Source organism: Plectropomus leopardus, chromosome 15 (genome assembly GCF_026936395.1).
Source record: "Plectropomus leopardus strain MGB_pleo_1.0 chromosome 15, ASM2693639v1, whole genome shotgun sequence".
NCBI lineage: Eukaryota > Metazoa > Chordata > Actinopteri > Perciformes > Serranidae > Plectropomus > Plectropomus leopardus.
In genome coordinates this window covers 33,506,770-33,529,043 of record NC_142190.1, presented here as the reverse complement: position 1 = coordinate 33,529,043, position 22,274 = coordinate 33,506,770, and the positions used below count along the sequence as shown (strand labels likewise).

At 38.6% G+C, this 22,274-nt stretch overlaps 1 protein-coding gene across 1 annotated transcript in view; it reads right to left on the bottom strand.

Moving 5' to 3' along the window:
• The window catches only part of slc8a2a (solute carrier family 8 member 2a), a 40,772-nt gene extending 19,573 nt beyond the window's left edge, over positions 1-21,199 (bottom strand). Inside the window, exon 1 of the mRNA XM_042498945.2 lies at positions 20,874-21,199. The gene's annotated coding sequence lies outside the window, so the exon portion shown is untranslated. The remainder of the gene's footprint in view (positions 1-20,873) is intronic.
• Between the last annotated feature and the right edge of the window lie 1,075 nt (positions 21,200-22,274).

The window sequence follows — 22,274 nt, the reverse complement described above, 5'->3', positions numbered from 1 at the left end:
CCAAGTGAATGTTTGTGTCAAATTCCCTCAAGATGTTCTTGAAATATCGCGTTCACAAGAGGGAGACAGTGACCTTGACCTTTTGACCTATGATCACCAAAATCTAACCATTTCATCCTTGAGTCCAAGTGAATATTTGTGCTAAATTTGAAGAAATTTCCCCCAGGCCTTCTTCAGATATCGTGTTCACGAGAATGAGACATACGTGTGTTGACTGGTATGAACGTACATTTGTATGGACAAACAACCCTAAAACATAATGCCTCACCCTCTGCTCATGTCTACACGGAGGCATAAAAAGCACAAAGAATCACCAAAAGCTTTACAGTACAATGGAACATTTGATCAGCTGTGATACTGATGCAAAATAACACACTTGAGTAGCAGTCTGCTATCAAGACCAGTAATGATGCAGCTTGTTAACATCTGTTGGATCACGGCTGTTAGGTTTAATTATTATGATTATGATTATTAGTCATGGGACTGGAATAGCTGTATGGATAGCAACATCTGTCTGTCTGCTTATCTGTCTGTCTGTCTGTCTGTAGTAAACCTCTTTGGCCATGACTTAAACATCTCATGACATGAAATTTGGTTCAAGCATTCCTGTTCCCCTGAAGAATTGCAATTACTCTGGTAAGGTAAGGTAAGGTAAGGTAAGGTAAGGTAAGGTAAGGTAAGGTAAGGTAAGGTAAGGTAGATTTATTGGTCATTTTCGTTGGTCGTTGATCCTGCTACATCTTGGAGTTGAAAGTTGAGTTGATTAAAATCCTTATGGCTCCCAACAATGTCTGCCCATCCAGTGCACCAACTTGATCCGGGATGTTAGGGGTTAATCATGACTCTGTGAAGATGTACAGAGAGTATTCCCAGATCCCCTGCTGCTGAGTGAGCCAAAATCACATCTCATCCACTTCACTCTCCTGCATCAGACATTAGACAGAAGAAGGCTTGATAGAGGAACAACTACCGGTCACCATGATCTTCTCCCTCTTTTCGTACGGCATTTTCAGTTTAATTTCTCCCCTCCAGTCTGACCGGCTTGTTGTCAGTCAGTGGGGAACCTAACGTGGTCTGCTGCATTCAGTCCAAGCCCCACACAACTTTTGCCGATGCTAATAAATCGTAGAAAGGTTGTGCTTCAACAGAAGGGGGCATGGTGCTGACTCGCTGTTTGGCACAGGTCACTGGTGGAGATCCTCTCATGGTCCGCTGCACTCAGTCCAAACCCCAAACAGCTTCTCCCAATGATGACAAGGGCCATTCTATCATAGAAAAGTCGTGCCTCAGCAGAGGAGGCCATGCTATTGAGAAAATAGAAAAATATAGCAAAAAAGTAGCAAGGACTTTGTGGAGCTACTGGCACCTGCATCTACATGCGCTGCCATAGCCATAGTGAAATGACATCTAGCAACATCATCAGGTCAAACTTTGAATTTTTCCAACACTGGAGTTAATGTCCAAATAACAGTGAACTTAAAAACATCACAGAGGGCCAGACCTGGGCACAACTGACTGACTGAGAGGTGAAAAAGGCAGAGACTGTTTCACCTTAGATGCTTGAGGAAACTCCAGGTATCCTCTCAAATACTGAAGAATTTCTACCTTTGCAGCACCATAAGCGTCCTGATGGGAAACATCAGTGGGTTTCCATTACAGATTTGTGCAAAACATAGGTGATATTTTCAAAATGTCAATAAAACACACTTGCAAGATGACTGAGTTTCCACTGAGTGATGTTCTGTGACTTCTCCGGCGATAACATTCCAAGAAGCATGACAATGGTTGTTCAAAACATTAGCAGCTTTATTTCTATTGCAGCCACCACACTAGCCGTCATTATTTACAATCCAGCGCCACGTAGGTGTGTTGGTGTGTTAATGTAAAGGCAAGCCCCTTATATGTGGGAGCAGCCACGTATGAGGGATTTCTGGGAGCTGATAGTCCACGATTTCACAGAGGAATTGTAATTCAAAACTTCCGTATGATCCGCTCAACTTTTGAAGAGTTATATGATGCAGTAACATCTCTTGTAGCTCCTGCTGCATCATGAGGGAGCCAGTTCCTACTGACAAGCACATAGCCATAGCATCATGTGACCTAGAAAAGCCATAAACAGGGTTTCCATAGCTTTTTTAAATTACCTGAACCAACTCATGCATCCACTTTTTTGTGATAAATGGGAGCTTTTCAAAATGTACATGTTTCCATTAGGCGTATTTTATATTCTCAATTTAATTTTGCGCAATTTGAGGGTTGATGGAAACCTGCCTACTACCTGGCATGGAAACAGCGCAGTACACAAATGTTCTGCTGAAGTCCTCTGACCTGTTTAAAGGATTTTGACATCAGGTTGTGGAAGAATAACGATGGGAGAATCATTGAAGACCCCCTTCTAATTATGACTCTGTGATAGAATGCAGTAGGTTTATGTTTCATCAGTTTTATGAGTAACTTCAGTATAACACGTGCATTACTAACACTTTCCAGAGCTCTCGTTTCCTCTCTGCATGGTAATATTACGCAATACCCAGCAGATAATGATTAGCCACAGATTGACTCACACACACACACACACAGACACACACACACGCACATGCATAGAGTATTAGGGATTTCTGTTGGGACTGTGCTGCACAGGTGGCCAGGATGCAGGTTGTTTTGTTTTTTACCATAGCCACCGACACAAAGGCTCGTTATTAGCAATTTAAAGTAAACTGACCCCCCGATGGAGTCATCTTAACAGCATATCAAAATGACCTCAGAGAAACCATAGCCAGCTTGTTAAGCTCCTGTGGTTATCATTCTCTGCCACTAATGACTGAACCCTGCTGGAACCCTGAGGATGACGAAGCGCTAATTTACACCTGAGGCAGAATTTGTCTGGTATTAATGACCTGCCTGCTTTTTCATCTTCATCATTCATCTATTCACCAGTTAGGCTAACCTTAATCTGTGACTGTCCTGCTTGATTCCCATCATCATAAGTAACCTTGTTTCTGCTTCCATAACTTGTTTATTGGCCATTACAGGTCAAAACTAAGGAGTGGGAATCACCAGAGGCCCCACGATGCCATGGCATCACGATATATAAATTACAATATAATAATATTCTGATTTTAAATGTGTTGAAGGAGGGTAGTTTTACGCATATCATGTAGGTGTTAGGCTTTCAATAAACAGCGAACATGAGGAAAAGGGTAACTCCTGCACACTTAAAAAAAGAAGATCAAATTCCATTAATGGAATCTGACCTTTTTTACTTCATCGAATTTTATATTTTTTTTGTATGTATTGGAGATTATTTCTGTTCTTCCTTAAACTTAATTAAATACAATTTTGGACATAGGTGATGTAGACTGATGATGGATTTTAATGCAAAGTATTTTGATATAAAGATGAATTTTGATATGTAGATATAATGTTTTTATCAAATGAGACATGTTTGATGTTTTGTAATATGGCCATGACATCACTGTTTCTTCTCCCTATGTGCTTTTTCTACGTATTTTCAGTGTAATTTATTTAATTGTTTATTGTCAATTGTGGTTCAGATGGTTAACCCCACCAGTCACCATAGAGCTTATCACCCTGTAAGTGTGCATTATGTATGAATATAGATGTGGTTCTCTTCTATCTTTTCAAACATTTGACCTGACAAAGATCCAAGTAAGATCGAAACATTGAATAAACTTGTGTGGCATGGAGTACGTGTGCAGGCATTACCCTTTTCCTCATATATGCTGATTTTAAACATATTGTAATAAAATATATTGTCATATTTTTGATTTATTATCTTTTTTCAACTGCAAATTAAGTTCCCAAAGGAAAATTTTGTCAACATCTGCTTTATCTAAAAAGAGTTTTCAGTCTGTTCATCTCATTTCACTCATTTTTACTGCAGCTTAATGTATCTAATGAATGAATTATGTTACTCTCATAGACTACCAAAAGTTAATTTGGTATTTGTAATAGTGCTGTCAGCGTTAATCGTGCTAATTGCGATGCGATTAAAGTCCACAAATAACATGTTCATTTTTTCTAATCGCTTTAATTGCCAACCAACTTTAAAGAGACTGCACTGGGCTGATACTGGTATCATATGAAACTAGAGGACCTGAGGAATCCAGTGGCACCAACCATGCAATGCTCAATTCTCAGTAAGTGGGCAGAATAACTCTCCAAAGTTAGCCTAAATTTTGGCAATGAAAAACCAGCATGGTCAATTCACAGGGGTCCCTTGTCCTCTGACCTCAGCATATCTGAAATGAAAATGAGTAAATAAGATGAGTTCTATTATAGGGAAGTTGGTTCTATGGGTACCCATGAGTCCCATCCTGTTGTAATACAAAGTAATGGAAATGAAAAAAAATTAATTAATTGCGATTTAAATGGTTTGACAGTCCTCATTTGTAATTTTAATTGACGTAATTAAAAAATTGATACTTGGCGTTTGTGTAACAATATGATATTGAAACACATTGTATTGTTTTATTCCTCCAAGAAATTAAAGCATTTTGACTTTTATTACTACCCATTGCTAAGACATGACATATATATAACCTTTATCATCAAAATCAACAGCAAGTTTTGATGCTTAAGTGTATTAAGAATCATCTTGCTTTAAAATCATTTGTAGCATTTCTAATGTGTTTTTTGGGATATAGGTTTTTATAATGTCAAAGAACAGAAACCTGCAGAGCAGACACATGCCAGAGTGTAGCAGTCAGTGTACAGTATGGGTCTAAGGACAGCAGGGTGGTAGAAAGCTTTGTGTCTCTGTGTGGCTCCTGGGCCCAGCCCCTCCACTCCCTCTGCACAGGTGACACTGCACTATTGTGCAGCGTGAGTTGAAACAGATACTGGGGTGCTGCATCTTTGATGCAGCCTGAGCTCTGCCAGCTCATTATGGAGTTGTGATTCAGAAACACAGCCCAGAGGGCCCGCCGCATCGCATTTCACTTTCCAAGGCCTGCTATGGTTACCACGACCTCAGACAGAGGGCCACCTTACACCAGCGGGCGCTGAGGGGGGGGGCAGGTTCACCAAAAATAACTTCTAATGTTCATATTTGGACAACAATAGTGCACATCTAACAGAGTGATGTGGCACAAACAGAACAGAGACTAGTAACAGTAAACTGCATCTTTTTGTCAAATACATTCTTATATGGTGGCATTAAGACATTTTAACATTGCTGGACTGTAATGACAGCACCAGCCTCATTTTTACCACAACAACCTAAACTTAAAATATGCACTCAGTACACAGATACACACGCTCACAACACACCATCACCACAAAAAGTGCTCAGCAAATGCTTGACACTGTGTATAGTTACACAACCCGGGCAACAGGAAACACACTTTCGTACATCCTGTGATATTTGGAGTCTTCAGTGTGCGACATTTTAAGCACCAAAAGCAGATTTGTTCTGTGGTAAGAGGTGAATATTTTTTCATCAGAGCCAGAGGGCAATACATATATGAGTGCAAGATAATCAAGAGGTCAACGCTGAACGAGCTGGTGCATTATAAATTGATGCATTCACCTAAATATAGCAGGATATCTCTTTCTTTCATGTCACCCCCAAGCAGCTCTGTAAACATCAATCATGAGAGGAGCCTGTTGGATTTATCAGCCAGACTTCTTAGTTCTCCCATGAGACTGAGTGTATAAGGAGAATACAGCAGACTACTGCCACTCCCTGCCCTCACCTAAAGGACCAGAGCTCCCCTCTGCAGCCACAATGATTCAAGTCAACTGTTTTTATTTTATGTTCACTGGGCACTTCTCTCTTTGAAACTTGATGAATTGGCTTGATTTCATTCAAAAACGTGAAAAAGGCAATGGCAAAAAAAAGAGTGAGTTAAAAGTACAAGAAAATTTCCAAAAAAAATTGAAAAAAACACATGAAAAAAAAACTAACAACAACAAAAAAGGAGAAACAAGTAAGTGACCTGAAAAATGTATAAAAAAAAACATTTTTCCCTTGCTTTAAAAATAAATTGGAACAATTTCTTAAAATTTGCAGGACATTTCTTGCCAAGTTGTTTTGCCTCTTACCCAAAGTTTTCAAAAGAAATTAAACACATTGTCAAATTGGTTTCAAATCTTGTGAAGGTGTATGAATGCATCCCAAGAAAAGAGTTAAATTCAAATTTGTGTTAGTGTTAGGGTTTCACAAAGGATGAAAATGCTTCATAAGTTTTGTTTATGTTGAAAAGTGAGGGTGATGAACAACTTTAAAAAAAAAAAGAAAAAGAAAAAGAAAACAAAACTCTCTCCCTTGTAAGCCTTTACCTGGGAGAAGGGGGTCGTGGGGTGTTGACATGTCTGTGGTCTCCTTGTTCTCTTAGCACACAGGTACAGCTAGCTGGGTGACAGCTCATCTCCCCTTACTGCGTCTGACACGTCCACTATCTGTCACCACCACCGATAAGTGATTGCCTGGGGTTATCTTACACTGATAGGACTGCCAGCAAAAAAGCGAGTTAGCACCTTCAGCAGTTTAATATTCCCTGTCCCTTACAGAGGGGTGCTGTCAGGTGAGAGAGGCCACTTTTAAAAAGCAGAGCACTCAGGTGTGACAGGCAGAGATAATTCATTTCAGCATCAAAATTAAAAAATAAAAATATAAGTAAATTTTTTTTAAAAAAGAGGGTTAAACTCAGACAGGTGTTTAACTTAGTGACTGACTAAGTTTTTGGGGTCACCAGTGTCTTCCTCACTACTGGTAATCCCATTTTACCAGTAGAAAAGTGCATTTACATAATTACTTACATGTGGAAGGGGAACAGTCAGTACATTTATATAATGTTAGAAAAAGGCAAATCATTGTGTTAAAGACAAAACTGGAATACATGTAAACACGTTAGAAAGAGTGGAGACAGAGACGGAGGACAGCTCAGTCCCTTAATGCAGCTACAGTGCCAAATGCAAGACACAGGCTGACAGTGTCAGCAGACAGAGAGGTACGTCCAGTGTAGAGAAGTAAAAGAGGAAATGTGTCCTTGCATTTTGTCTTGTGAATTTTCACATTGAGTAGAACAATAAAATGTATTGGGCTCAGTGTGCATTACAGATTTAAAAAATGTGTATGAAATAAACGGACTCAATGTGTAAAGGTCTTTATGCAGATTGAGCCTCATGAGGTGGGTTTCCATTAACCCTGAAATTGAAATTGCGAATACGCCTAATGGAAACACAAAGATTTTGAAAAAACTCAAAAAAAGTTTTTACACACGCATAAGGTGGTATTTCAGGCAATTCAAAAAAAAGCAGTATTTTGCAAAACTGCAATAGAAACACTTTTTTCACTTTTATAGCTCATATGATGTGTAACACCAGCTGGCAGTAATGCGACTTTATGGATGCCAACCGCTATGAAACCCAAAGAAGAAGAAGAACAACAACAAAGCCACATGACATCCTAAAAAACATTATTCGGCACGTGTGGACGGAAGAAGAGATAGAGATCTTCTTAACTCTTATATGACTCTGTGAGATAGGCAGATAGACGTTTGATGAATTTAAACCAATTTGACAGCTGATTCATAAACAGGGACCTGAAATGTGTCAACACACATACACTCTATCTTAATCACCAACCCATCACTGACAGGAAGAACCTGCTTTGACCAAGTGGCTTGAACATTAACATTAAAAAGATCACCTTTCCAGGATGTCAGCTCTATGCACAGGTAAACCAATAACATACCATGTATCACTTTCACAGACAGTCAATCAAAGCCCGTGTTTGTACTTAATCTTAAACACTTAGTCACTCAGCCCCATGCTAGAACTCAGAGAGTATAACATTATTGTTGCTCTCTGCAAAGAAAAAGGTCAACGTATACATCACCTGAGGGACGCAACACAGCCTGTCAAAGGCAACTCTGCTGCTCCCACAAGAAAATACCTACTGAGTCCTAAAGAACCACAGTATGAGCTGTCATGAGGAGAAGAGGCTATGACCCAAAGTCAGCAACACATGTATATGAAAAATATGTCATAAACTCTCTCTCTCTCTTTCTGTCTGTCTGTCAACCCATCCATCCGTCCATCCATCCATCCATCCATCCATCCATCCATCCACAGATTGAAAGATTCTGTTTTGCACTGTAAATTGAACATTTTCATTGTACATACATAGAAAATATATCTTTCATTTAAGGTGAATAATCTTAAATTACAATTAAACATTTTTGCATTTTTTCTATAATTCCACTAGGTTTTGTAAATGGAGAAAACTACTACAGACTGACTACAGCTAAAGCTAAAACTCCACTGGCTCCCAATCCCCCAATGTATTCAATTCAAAGTACTTCTGCTCACCTACAAAGCCCTCCATAACCAGGCCCCCTCCTACCTCTCCAACCTGCTCCACCATCACACCCCTTCTCGCAGCCTCCGCTCCTCTGATGCCAACCTCCTCTCCCACCACACAGGACCAAGCACCAAACCTGGGGTGACAGAGCCTTCTCCATCACTGCCCCCTCCCTCTGGAACTCTCTCCCCAAACAGATCTGTGACTGCTCTACCTTGTCAAACTTCAAATCCCTTCCCAAAACCCACCTCTTCAGAACAGTTTATAAAGTGTGATTTTAATTCATGATTTCAACTTACATTTTATTCATTTTAATGTGTTGCTTGTCTGTACTTGTAAAGCGTCTTTGAGTATTTTGAAAAACGCTATATAAATGAAATGTATTATTATTATTAGCATTATTATTATTATAATTAAAGCAGCACCACTTGGAGGTTGAGGTTGTGAGGGTTCGAGATAAGTCTAGCTGCTGCAGTAGGCTTTTTGTCTCACTATTCCCAAGTTTCTTTGTTGTTTAGGGGTGGACACAGTATACTGGTTTTCATTACAGATTTGCACAAAACTTTAACGATATTTTAGAAGTGTCGATAAAATACAATTGCAAGATGACTGCGATAACATTCCAAGAAGCATGGAGATGGATGTTAAAAACATTAGAAGCTTTATTTCTATTGCAGCCACCACATTAGCCGTCATTATTTCCAATCCAAGGCCACATAGGTGTGTTATGGAGTGACAATGGGAGCAGCCACGTACATAGGAGCGGCCACGTATGAGGGATTTCTGAGAGGTGATAGTCCACGATTTCACAGAGGAATGGATTTAAGTGGAGTGAGTGGATTTAAAACATTTGGATGATCTGCTCATCTTTTAAAGAGTTATGAGATGCAGTAACACCTTGTAGCATCTACTGCATCATGCGCGATGGAGCCAGTTCCTACCTAGCCTAGCCATAGCATCATGTGACCTAGAAATCCAAAAAAGTTTCCATTAAAGTTTTGCCAAATATGGCTTTTTTCAATTGCCTGAAATACCACCTTTGATGCCAACTTTGATCCTTTGAACTTTTTTTCCCAATAAACAGGAGTTTTTTATTTCATTTTTAAATTGACATTTTTCCATTAGGCATATTCTATATTTGTGAGTTCAGGGTTAATAGAAACTGCCTAGTGACACGCTTTTAGCTGTCAATGGTGATGCTTTCAAGAACTCCACATCTGGGAGGGACCAGCCCTCTGTTTATGGAGGGTCTTGTGGCAGAGAGGGCTGATGCGGGCTGATGCGGATGCCCCCCAGCTGCTGATTGCTCGTCTCATAACGCAGTTTTGTGGGGAGTGGCAACATGTCTGTGTGTGAAAAAGACTGAAATGACAGGACACAAAAAAAGGGCTTTTCTCTCCAGATTTGCTGTATTCCTCCTCCTCTGTTCGTGGGCATTGAGTTGAAACTAACCTCCCAGACAGAGTCACCACTCATAAATAACAAAAACAAGCCACCATCAACAGGTCCTGTCAAGGTTGCTGTGAAATACAGATAATTCTTGTCTTTTTACAGTATGTATCTGTAATGTTCAGTGCTTGTGAATAGCTAAGATGCTATTTTTGGAAGTGTCTGGATGAACAGACTGAATGACTGGCTCTTACATAGGTATGAATTTGCTTCCCCTTGCAGTCTCACGGATAGAAGCTCAGAGAAATTTCCCCCACAAATGATTCAGTACACAGTAAAACACATCCATTACAGCTCTCTTTATTCACACAAATCAAGGCAGTTAGTCAAGTCTCTCTTTTAGACTGTCTCTGTGCTGCATTTAAAGTTAAGAAAGGAAAGAGATCCATCCCTTTAATAAGTAACACAGGCTTTGGCTTGCTGCTCCAGGCCTATCAATGAGCCCGATGAATCAGAGTGTAAGATATCCATCGGCCCACACAGACACACAGATAGACAGACAGATAGATAACGCCTGCGCCAAACCACTAATGTGGCATTAAAGCTATCTTGTGGAGGTTTCAATGTAAACAAACATGGCTTTGTTTACATCCAACATTTCTCACATTTACCACATTATGCTAGATTATGTTAACATTAGTTTCTCTCACGCAGATGAACTCAAAAATGGCTCCTTAGTCGCACACTGTGCCAAATATTATATTATATATTATTAGGTTTGTGGACCATGACCTGTAGCTGATTCACATCAGTCTTTTTGGAGTCATGCAACATTTTAAAGTGTTGTACGAATTTATACCCTGAATCCTGGTCCTACCAAGAGAGCATAGGCAAAGCAGAGCAGAGCTTGTTAAAGAGTTATCTAGTTAACCACAAAATCTTTTTCCACAGAGCAGTCTTCGCAAATGTTTAAACAAGTAAGACTTCTCTCTCTTTCTCGTTCACACACACACACACACACACACACACACACACACACACACACACACACACACACACAAGTTATATTAGTCACTGGATACAGGACTGGATGTAAGAATGCACTTATATTTTCACAAAGTGAGGAATCTGTCGGGAAGGTGTGCACATCAGATTACACCTTAAACTACTTACACACACACACACACACACACACACACACACACACACACACTCAGGAACTTCTGAGAAATTTCCTCAGTTTTCATGAACATACGATTAAAAATACCAAAAAATGATTTAAAAAAAGAGTTGAATTATCACCTGTTGTCTCTGCTCAGTGTAACTTTGACTCCAGACACAGTAACACTGTGTCTGCTGAGCATAAATGAGTAAGATGGAATGTTTAATTCATGCACCACTGCTGGTTTTTGAGCATCCTGTTCCCTTCACACCTTCTTATTGTGTAGTATTTCTAAAGTGATTCTTTATTCTTCCCTGGATGGTTTCTGTCATTTACAGCATATTTTTTAATGCTTTTACAATTCAGGATACCTAACATTGCTGGCTTTATTTATCAGTTAAGGACAAGACTTTTTATCATTCACACAGGGAAGACTGTTACATTAATGTTACTTTCATCTTCATACAGACATGACAACAGAGACAGAAAGACAGACAGAAAAAGACTGAGACAAAGGCAAAGACAAAGACAAAGACAGAGTGAGTAAATGGTAAATGGACTCTAGTTATATACCTCTTTTCTAGTCTTTTGACCACTCAAAGCGCTTTCACGCTACATGTCACATTTACACACTGCTGGTGAAGGCTACCGTACAAGAAGCCACATGCTACTCAGTAACCATTCACATGCACGCACACTCCGATGACACAGCATCGGGAGCAATTTGAGGGTTCAGTATCTCGCCCAAGGACACTTCGACATGTTGACTGGAGGAGGATCGAAACACTGGCCTTCCGATTAAAGGATGACCCACTCTACCTCTGAGCCACAGCCGAGAGGAGAGAAAGAGAGAGAGAATAGCTGGAATTCATCTGCTCACAGCTCACAGTCTGCCTTTTCATTTACTCCTCCACTATGTTTTGCTTTGTTTTTACACTTGATTTTCTGACTATGTATCAACATTCATTCATTCATTTTCCGTAACCTCTTTCCCTCACAAGGGTCACGGGGGGGCTGGAGCCAATCCCCCCCCGTGACCGCCTTCTACCAGTCATCGGGCAGAAGGCGGGGTACACCCTGGACAGGTCGTGAGACTATCGCAGGGCCGACACATATAGACAGACAACCTTTTACGCTCACAGTCACACCTAAGGGCAATTTAGAGTCACCAATAAACCTGACATGCATGTCTTTGGACTGTAGGAGCAAGCCAGAGACATGTATTAACATATCATTAACTGTTTCTTTATTGACTCCACACAAACTTAAATTACTTATACAGCAGATCTATACAGCTAGAGTTCATCGCCTCACATCTCACACTCTGCTTTTTCATGTACTCCTCCACTTTTTTTTGGTTTGGTTTGGGTTTTTTGTGTGTGGTTTTTTACAGTTGTTACCTATAATTTTGTATGAATATATTGTTGTTAATTATTTCCTTATTGACCCAAAACAAACATAAATTACTTATTCAGTAGATCTATACATCTGGAATTCATCCCCTCACAACTCATGCTCTGCTTTTTCATGTTCTCCTCTACTATGTTTTTTTGTTTGTTTTTACAGTTTATACCTATGTTATGATATGATACCTATATTCATCTTATTAACTGTCTTTAATTGTAATTGTGCTTTGGTTACACATGTCCAATGTCATGCTAATAAAGCCAAATATTGAACTGACACATTTAATTAAATTGAGAGAGAGAGAGAGAGACAGAGAGAGAGACAGATGTTGTGTATGTCTATAAAAGTGATGTGAAAATATTTGATCAATTGAAGTTTATGGTGCAGTTTGTAATAGAGTTACTCTCATTTGTTCACATTTTTAAACTTGTCTGTGACTTTTAGATTTAGAAATTCTTCAAGTCAATGGCATTTCACCCGATCTTAAACTTCCAAAATGTGACCTATAGCTGAAGTTATGGTACACAACATTAGCAGCTGTCTGTCAAAGTGCTTCACCTCTGTGTTGTGTCAGGTCACTCAGTGCATCAATTAACTACACTGGCTCAATCAGCACCCCAGTGGAATTAATTGGTTTTTGAGAAGTCCATGTAGACGAAAGATAAGTCATGCACAGTCTCTGCTGTCTCTGTGTCCACTGGGTCAAAATTACCATCAATCTGGACAGCAGCAGTGTAAGCTCGGCTGAGCACAAGGCTTAGTTTACAGCACGGCGGGCACGCTGCCACGCTGTTCAGTTCCTCAACTATAGTGTCTACTTTCACTCAGCACACTTTTTTTCAGTCAGCACACAGCACACTCCATTTCTCTGTCTGCTTTGTGTGCAGTCCAATGCTGAATTCCCAGTGTCTACTACAACACTGTTTTACTGTGGAAATCTAATTTAAGCTAAACATCTGGGAAAATGTCTTCTTGCACTCCAGCTTGCCCACCTGTGAAAACTGAAAAATGTGACTGTGACTATATTCTGGATGATTTTCTGTGTGTGAAAGAGCACTGTCTTCTTTAGAACTGTTACCGAAAGCTCACATAGAAAAAAAAAAGGTCTCTCATTTTCTCAGCAAAAAAATCTTAGGACCATGAATGAAAGTCTCTACTTTGATGACAACACTGAACTGTGGCTTTGATAGAGATTTATATATTTGAAAGTCCTCACACACAATTCAGTTCAGTTAGAGGTGAATTTATATATTTCTATGTGTATTTACTTTATTTATTCCATTAGTTTGCGTTTCAAAACAGTTTTCAGTTTTGAAGTATTTTTAAGTATACCAAGTAGTAAATTAACATGGTATAGCAATTCTTACACAATTGTCTGGATTATCAGTCAACTGAAAGCATTTGTACTTTTCAGTAATTCCGATTTAGTTTCCTTTTTCTGATTCATACATGTTCTGTATGTGTTTTACGTTCCCTGCGATGGTAAGGCAATTTTAAGACTGTTTTGGGACCGCAATATGTGATAATACTCAAATACAACCGACAAAAATAAAACATTTATACTGCATACAAAAAAATGCATGGTTTTTTCCCAATACTGTATGGGACTAGCGAAAAGTCAGCGTGTCTGTAAAGGGGAGACTCATGGGTACCCACAGAACCCATATTCATTCAGATACCTTGAGGTCAGAGGTCAAGGGACCCCTGTGAAATAGCCATGCCATTTTTCCTTGCCAAAATGTAGCCTAACTTTAGAGCGTTTTTATCTGTCTTCCTAATAAACTAGCACGACATGGTTGGTACCACTGGACTCTTCAGGTCTTCTAGTTTCAGGTTTAAGTAGCCATCACTCTGGTTTTAAAACTCCGCCTGATACCTCCTCTAAAAGGCAGGAATTTCAGACTGGATCGCCTGAGACTGACAAAGAAACAAACAGGAGCTGGAAGCTTGGCTGGGAAGAGGGACGTCTGGAGTGCTTTGCTCAGCCTGCTGCCCCCGCGCGACCCGGCCCAGGATAAGCGGATGACAGTGTTTAGATGTATCACCATGTCACTATATCCAAGAGTGATTTCAGGTAAACGCCTGATTTACACATACACATACATACATTTTACTGTGAAATTTTGAGGGAGGTTAATGTCTGTGTTCCTCTCTAATCACTGTGACTCAGAGGTAAATAATCCGTTACACATCTCTGAGCAGTTCTTGGCTCTTGTTTATCACCCTCAGGTCACTTTGCCTCTGCTAAAATGTCCACTTCCTTTTCCTCAGATTTTTCCTCGTGTGCGTCAGGCAGGCTGGCTGTAAAGGAGGAGGCAGGTGGAGAGAGAGAGGCCGCATGGGGCCGGAGGTGAGGTGGATAGAGAGGGTTCGATAGACAAACAACTGACAGCCAGCAGACAGCAGCTCCTGAGGTTTCCATTACCTGAGACACCCTGGCCAGCCATTGGCAGCCCTGTCACCTTAGAAGGAACAGCTTTCTCAACTGCAGCATGAACCCAGACAGGAACACCAGTTATGCAATATTTACAGCACTGTCAGAAACATCTATAGCAAACTAAAAATTCAGACCCACCCTGCTGGCTGCGAGGAGTGATATGACAATGTGATGGTGTCAGCTGTGCAAACTGCTGCTTGCACTCAGAAGCAACTGCACTACTCTTGCAGTATCACCACACGACGCCTGTGAGCAATCATTAATCCTTAAAAAAGTTTTTAAAAGTGATGTGACTCATGGAGGAGAAAATCTCTACTTAATGTTCACTGACTGTAACATCACACGGTGGAGCAACCTTCAGAGTAACAGACAATGACAGCAAGGAAAGTCAACAAACCATAAAGCAATATTTCACCATGAGCGCTTGAATTCTGGACATCAGGCCAGTTTACATCAACAAAATGTTAATAAAATGTGCAGAGGCAGCCAGAGGGCCTGAACACACAATAGACCAGAGCATCAATGAAAACAAAACAGACCCCCACATCAGTTGCTCATATTCACACACACACACACACACACACACACACACACACACACACACACACACACACACACACACACACACACACACACAAACACGTGTACAGAGATGCTGGTAAACACTATCCATTACAGCACATACACTGCTGGAACCTCCAGCTGTAGGATTGTTAAACAAGCTAATATAACCAGAAATTAACCCTTTGAAACCTGGAGCTACATCACTTTTCTCTCAGAAGCCTTCCACAAGTATTTAACCCATTGACCCCTGAGTACATTTGTGCAATTTCTTTCAAATGTTCTACTGATTGCAAGAAATTAACCCTTAGGGCCTGGTTTAATATCATACACACTCGTATCGCTCTGAACACAAAATGCGCTTTTCAAAATCAAGCTATAAAAATAATTATACATTAATATGATTTTCTCCTTTTATTGTTTTTTTAAGTCCTAATCATAATTAGCAAATATTCATTCATTTTCAGAATTTTAAGCCTTTAAAAGGTTTTTGTCGTGATGCCACTATGTTTTTAGATGAAAAAAAAACCAACACAAAAAATGAATTATTTTCAGTATACTACATGAAAGGTAGATTTTGTTGATGATGGCAGCTTGGGATATGTCAATGATTTGCAGCAACATTGATTGCATGTATTTTCTCCATATACCAAATATGGTAAAACTGACATCATCAGGTGGAAAATTAATGACACCAAGAAATAATACAATGCATGTTTTTATGCTTTGATGGCCGTGGGATTAAAAATTTCAGTTTGAATGGGTTTCAAAGGTAGAGTATGAATTAAAAAAATGTAAAAAAAAATTTACACAGTGTATTTTAGACTTATTGTAGGAGCTGAGCTGAAAATTCCAAGATTAAACAAAAATACACAATCTTGCCAAAATTCGTGTCATATGCATGAACACAGCCAAAATTATTAAGAAGTGAAAAAATGAAAAGTGTGTAAAATGCAGCAAACAGTCCCTAAGGGTTAAAGAAGTTATTAGATTTAGAAAAATATTTTTAAAAGCTAGGGGGGAAAAAGCTAGGGGAAACCTGCGTCATTATTATAATTAAAAATTAAGATACAAAAAACATTTTTTTAGCACTTTTTCCAGGTAATGTCCTTATGTACTTATGTTTTTTTTTCAAGTCGATTTGTTCAGGTTTCAAAGAGTTAATCAAAATAGACTAAGGGGTGTGACACAGTAGTACATATCTCTGATCCTAATGTACGTGCTATCCCAAGTCATTATAAAAGTGTTATATATCAAGAACAAAATAGTAATTTCGGTCCCTTAGGGTAAAAGACTGACAACCTCACATCTTCATGTCCCTGAATCAAGTGGATGAAAAGGCTTCAGAAAGAGTCGGATGTTCTCTACAGCTTTGCTGACTGATCGAAGGGGAAACGTGAGAGAAACGTGCGGTGTAGTATGGCCCTTTGTCTCGTGGCACCTGCGATGGCGCGCATATCGTTGCCTGTATACAATGATGCAGCATTGGTTTCCTTAAGCCGTCACATACGGGGGTGGGGGGGTGCATTTCAGGATAAGTGTCGGTGAGCTTCAGTGTGGATTGCTTGGATTTAGAGTGTAAATCCCAACACATTTTGTCTTCCGTGTGCTTAGATGCTCCAACTACGAGATGGTCCTAAGACAATAACTTCAGACTGCAAACAACAACCAGTACATCTATCATGGATGGTTGTTATATTACTAATCCCATTACAATCTCATCACAAGCCCAACAACACATACTACTACTACTACTACTACTATTACTATGATGTCAGGAGTTCAAAATGCAAAGATATTACATAACAATGATATAACAAAAAAATGAATTAAGAAAAAGAACTCCACACAAATGTTTGGCATTTCTGTTTGAAAAATGAAAAGTAAAAATAATAAATAAATTCAGCATAAGCATAAGAAACACTCTTTCAATTTGTTGAAATATGCACAGTCTACTGCTTTTCCATTATGTTTATTAATCTCAAATACAGTCTATTTTAGGGTCATGTTATGTACTAAGGGTGGCGGAAAAAATCAGTAAAGCATAGTATTGCATTATATTTGTGTGGCAATATTGTATCGTTGCATGAACATCAATTCCCTATTTTTTATTATAAAATTATTAATATTAGAAATACAAATTAAACTTTTGGCAGCCTACTAGAATAATATAATGGATTGCTTTTTCAGTCCACTAAATGCATGCTGCTGCAAAAAAATGGGGTGAAGGCAAAAATCGATACAGCGTAGTATCATGATATTTTTGTGTGGCAATATGGTATTGTCACATCAATGTCAAGTATCATTTTTTTTTAATCATAACACTATTAATATAACAAATACAAATTAAACTTTCTGTAGCCTACTTGAAAAATATAATGGCTTGCTTTCTCAGTCCACTAGACAGATATATGTTGCTGCAAAAATATGACTGAAGAGAAATGTACAAACTAAAAACTCTGTCTTACTAATAAACTGTAAAAATCCACATTATTTAAATGATGCAGATTTTTCCAGTTTTCCTTTGAGGATGTCATTTTCAGTTGAAAAAAAGGTTATAAATTGCAATATATTTTATCCAAATACTCAGCATATTGCAACATGTTCAATAATATTGTATCATAACAGAAGTATCATGATAAACTGGTATCATGATACAAAAATGACCCAGATGTTATGCCATTCCTTCTTAAACACCCCATGTGAACAAATATAATTACCATCGTCATCAGAATCAAAAATGCTTTATTGATACCCATATTATGTCAGTTGCTCTTATATCAGCATAGAGAAGTTATAAGAAAAATAGAAAAACATTACACCTGTGTAGAGTCTTCATAATATATCGAGAGGCAATATAAAGATATTATGTTGTAACGAGATATGAGACCATATATTGTCTTAGATATTGGATAATGTTATATCCTAATATGGAATAACTGGTGTTTTTTTCCTGATTTTAAAGGTTGCATTACAGTAAAGTGATGTTCTTTCCACAACTTATCAGACAGTTCTACTTGTTTTGGTTCTTTCCATTAACCACTTTGTCATTTTATCTATATGACTAATGATTTTTGATCAAAAAAAGAATTGTGTTAATATTTTTCCTATAACTATTGCAGTATAATTCTTAGCTCATATTGCCCAGCTAATCAAGAAAGTGCATGAATAAAAAAAAGAATGTAAAAACTAAAAGAGTATAGTATAGTAGAGTACTGTACCTTTTTGAATGCTTATCTGAAAGTGATATAACCAATATCATGTGCGCAATCAATATAATGGATTGGCACCGGGGGTGAATCTGCAGTCAACGCCTCCTGTCTCACACATCACCAATTCCTAACATGCCTGTGGGCAGACTCTACTGTCGCGGACACCAGAGATGGGGGAGTGGGACTCCGTATGTGGCAGCCAATCTGCTAGATGACTGATGCTTTTATGTCAGTGAAATGTCAGCTCCTAAGTTAAGTCCTTATCAGAAAATGTCAGGGAGAAAGCGGGCTGATCGCTCAGAATAAAATCAATGGAACCTTTGAGGTTTCCAGCAGGAACACACAAGCAGCGATATACACTCCACTTAAAAGAGGCCATCCATTTTGACTTTCTTCTATCAACTAAAAGACAGTGACAGAAAGTGCTGCTGATAAAAAATTGAAGAAAAAAAACCCACTCAATCAGGCTGTTGTTAAGTGGGCTGAGGTGTGCTCCTGCAGCAGGGTGAGTGGAGTTTTCCTGAATTAACTAAATGTAACATGATGAATAATCAACAGGGCTTCCAGTGGTGATCCACATGAGTAGGTTTCCTCCTGTGGATGGAGGCCGACACATGCACAGCGGCAGAGGGAGTCAGACTGCTCGCCTACACTCTAAGAAATGATTCCTTGGGTTAGTGGATAACCCTTAAATAAAGACCTTTTCAGCATAAAGATACAAATAAAGAAGTTGGTCAAATTTAACGACACTGTCTTCCATATATGTAAATTTTGAATAAATATTTCTGAATACACTTAACAATATTACATATTAAGTTAACATAACATGCAGCATAGCTTGTGAGTTTTAACAGTGCATCGTTTCGCAAACTAAGAATAATTTGGCCAATCACAGCACAGCAGGGTGGAACTTGGCAAAACACTTTGGAAAAAAAATTGTTAAAGTGTATTTTCACTTGTTTGAGACACATGGTGCACAGACACTGGTATACAAACTGTCCATGGTTAAAAGAAACTAGTTGGACAAAAGTAATTCACTGAAATGAAATGTGATATTTATCCTGACTTATTGAGAAATTACCTACTAATACTCAAAAATTTTAACGTTATTAACTAACATTTTACATGGACAATTTTGAGTAGGGTAAAATGAAGATAAATTAGTTAAAATAGCTTAAATAAAACAATTTTCCTACAAAATATCACTTAGAAATAAGTTTGCTGTTAAACCTAAAAAATAAATAGGCTCTATCTTTTTGATTATTATCAAGTTGGCTGAATTTAATTAACCTTTTCAAGGTCAAAGCAAATTGTGATGGTTGCACTTAACGTATTTAGTTTGTAAGACTAGGAAGGAAAGTAAGTAACGATAAATCTTAATTTATGTTTACTTTAAGTGTTAAGTTTACTTGAAATTTAACTGTATTTACTTAATTTTGGGAGGTTGTTGCAAATTAAAAAATGTTAAGCACAATTACTTTGGTTTTTTTAGTGTTTGCATATACAGTAAACCAAGATAGTTTGACTCAATGTGATCATCACAAAGAGGATTTAGCCAATGATTAAACTTGATCTGCAAGTTCTGTTTTCTTAACATCTTTAAGAATACACAAATATGACAGACTAGTATACAAAACTGAGGGAAAAACTGAAAGATTGATTTAATTACTCTTGTCCTGTTTACGTAGTAACAACTTCACAAAATTAAGGAAATTGAGCTAAATAAACACAAACTTAAGATTAATAGTTATATTTATGTTTTAATGCAATCTGTTTCCTAGATTGTTTGAAGTGAAATCAACTTGTAAGATATTACAGTGTACTTAAAAAATAAAAATTAAATAAGGTAACAATTTACATGGATCTTCTTAAGTCAATGGCTTGTGCGGTGAAGATTTTTGGCCCAAATTTGTTTAACCACGTTTCAGCAATCATTTTAGCAAGCTGTGTCAGTGAACATTTTTCAATATTTTGTATTTGCTGTATGTAGTACATTTTTTTTGCCAAAGAGCAGGGGTTCTACTTGAAAAGTATATTCTGTCACTTGTTTTTCTGGTCTATTTCAGCCTATGCATTTCTTTGTTGACTCACACATTTACAATAGACAGGATTCATGGAGACAGTGTGTCTTTAGTTGGAGGGATAGTTTTGAACTCTGTGACTGAAATCCAAACAAACAAACAAACAAACAACAAAATAACCTGTGCTATCACTTCAGTCATTTCACTTTACAGTTCAGTCTATATGGCGACCTGTTTCATATGAATCAAAATAACAGACGGGTCACGAGGGCGTATGCTTTCTCAGTGTCCCCGACAGTGTCTGTCCGCTGCACCTGTCCCTGTCCCAGTCTCCTTCCGTCTCTCCGGCTCTTACCTGTCTCCTTATGGCACGGCTCCACCGCAGGCTGCCATGTCTTCGGAAAGTCTGGAAACACACGGCCGGAAAAACTATCCGCGCTTGGACACACAGCTCAACTCACAGAGTGAACTTTCCCGTTAACTCACATTGCCGTTAACTAACGGTGATGATGCTGCGATTCCACGCGGAGGATGACGTGCTGCGTTCACGGTCTCCTCTGAAGTTCTTGCTTCGGAAATGTGAGGGTGTAAAGCGACTTGTTGACGCTGATTTAAGCGTCTGCGGTCGGAAATACTGACAATCTGTGTGTTCGGTGGCCAGTGATTATTCTGTAGAATCAAGCGTCAAACACCTGTCTTTTGTTTCTGCAGCGAAATGGTGTGAGCTTTACGCTAAAATCTTGTGTTGTATGTATAGCCTCAAGTCTTGTCCGAGTTATTTTCGAAAGCACTTGAAGGCAGCACGCGCATTGTGTGTGTTTGTGTGTGTGTGTGAGAGAGAGCGAGAGAGTGAGAGAGAAAGACAGAGAGAGAGAGAGAGAGAGAGAGAGAGAGAGAGAGGCATTGATGTATGTGGGAGAAAAGTTATAAGCACAATAAATATATCTACTTACTGCAATATCATTTTAATAACAATATAATAATTAGATTATGAGTAATGAAATACTTTTCTAATATAGTCATTATCCTCATTCTATTCTATTCTATTAAAACGTATTACAACAACCACCAGTTTATTTCAAGATTTTCATTTCAGGAAGGGCTTACTTTAATCCACGCTGAAGCCTAAAAATGATGCTGGCCTGTTACAGATGTTGTGCTTTCGTCTTACATAAGACCAATTCTACCCACAGACTGAGGTTCTTTGCAGCTTAGAGGGAATAGCACCTGTATGCTTTTGCACGATTATCTGAGGAACAAGCAAGGTCGAGGGCATGCACATCCAAAGGACTTTTGCAGGTGCTTGATCAAAAAATTCAAACCAAGGCAAGAGTCAAACAAAAGATCTGGTTTGCTTCTTTTCATCAAATTTTCTCCCAAATTGTTATGTACCATACCTGGACAACCCTGAACAAAACTCATACAATGTTTTTGGGTATCACTTAGTGTTTGTCTGTAATTGGTTAAAGTCTTTTGGAGGTGTGGTCTGATGCACTTAAAATGTCATAACACTTCAATTCTAAATTGGATCACAACCAAATTTGTGAAGGTTGCACACACAGCCACTTTGCATGAGTGTGTAAAATTTCATACAATGCTACCACAGGATGCACTTCAGCCACATTAAAACAAATTGCTACAATTCTGACGACTTTAATCAAAAGAAACTTGGTAAGCAGGTTATCCAGTAGCATGTGCACAACATATTTAAGCACGGCACCAATAGCTCCACCATGTGGTCATTAGTAAAACACCA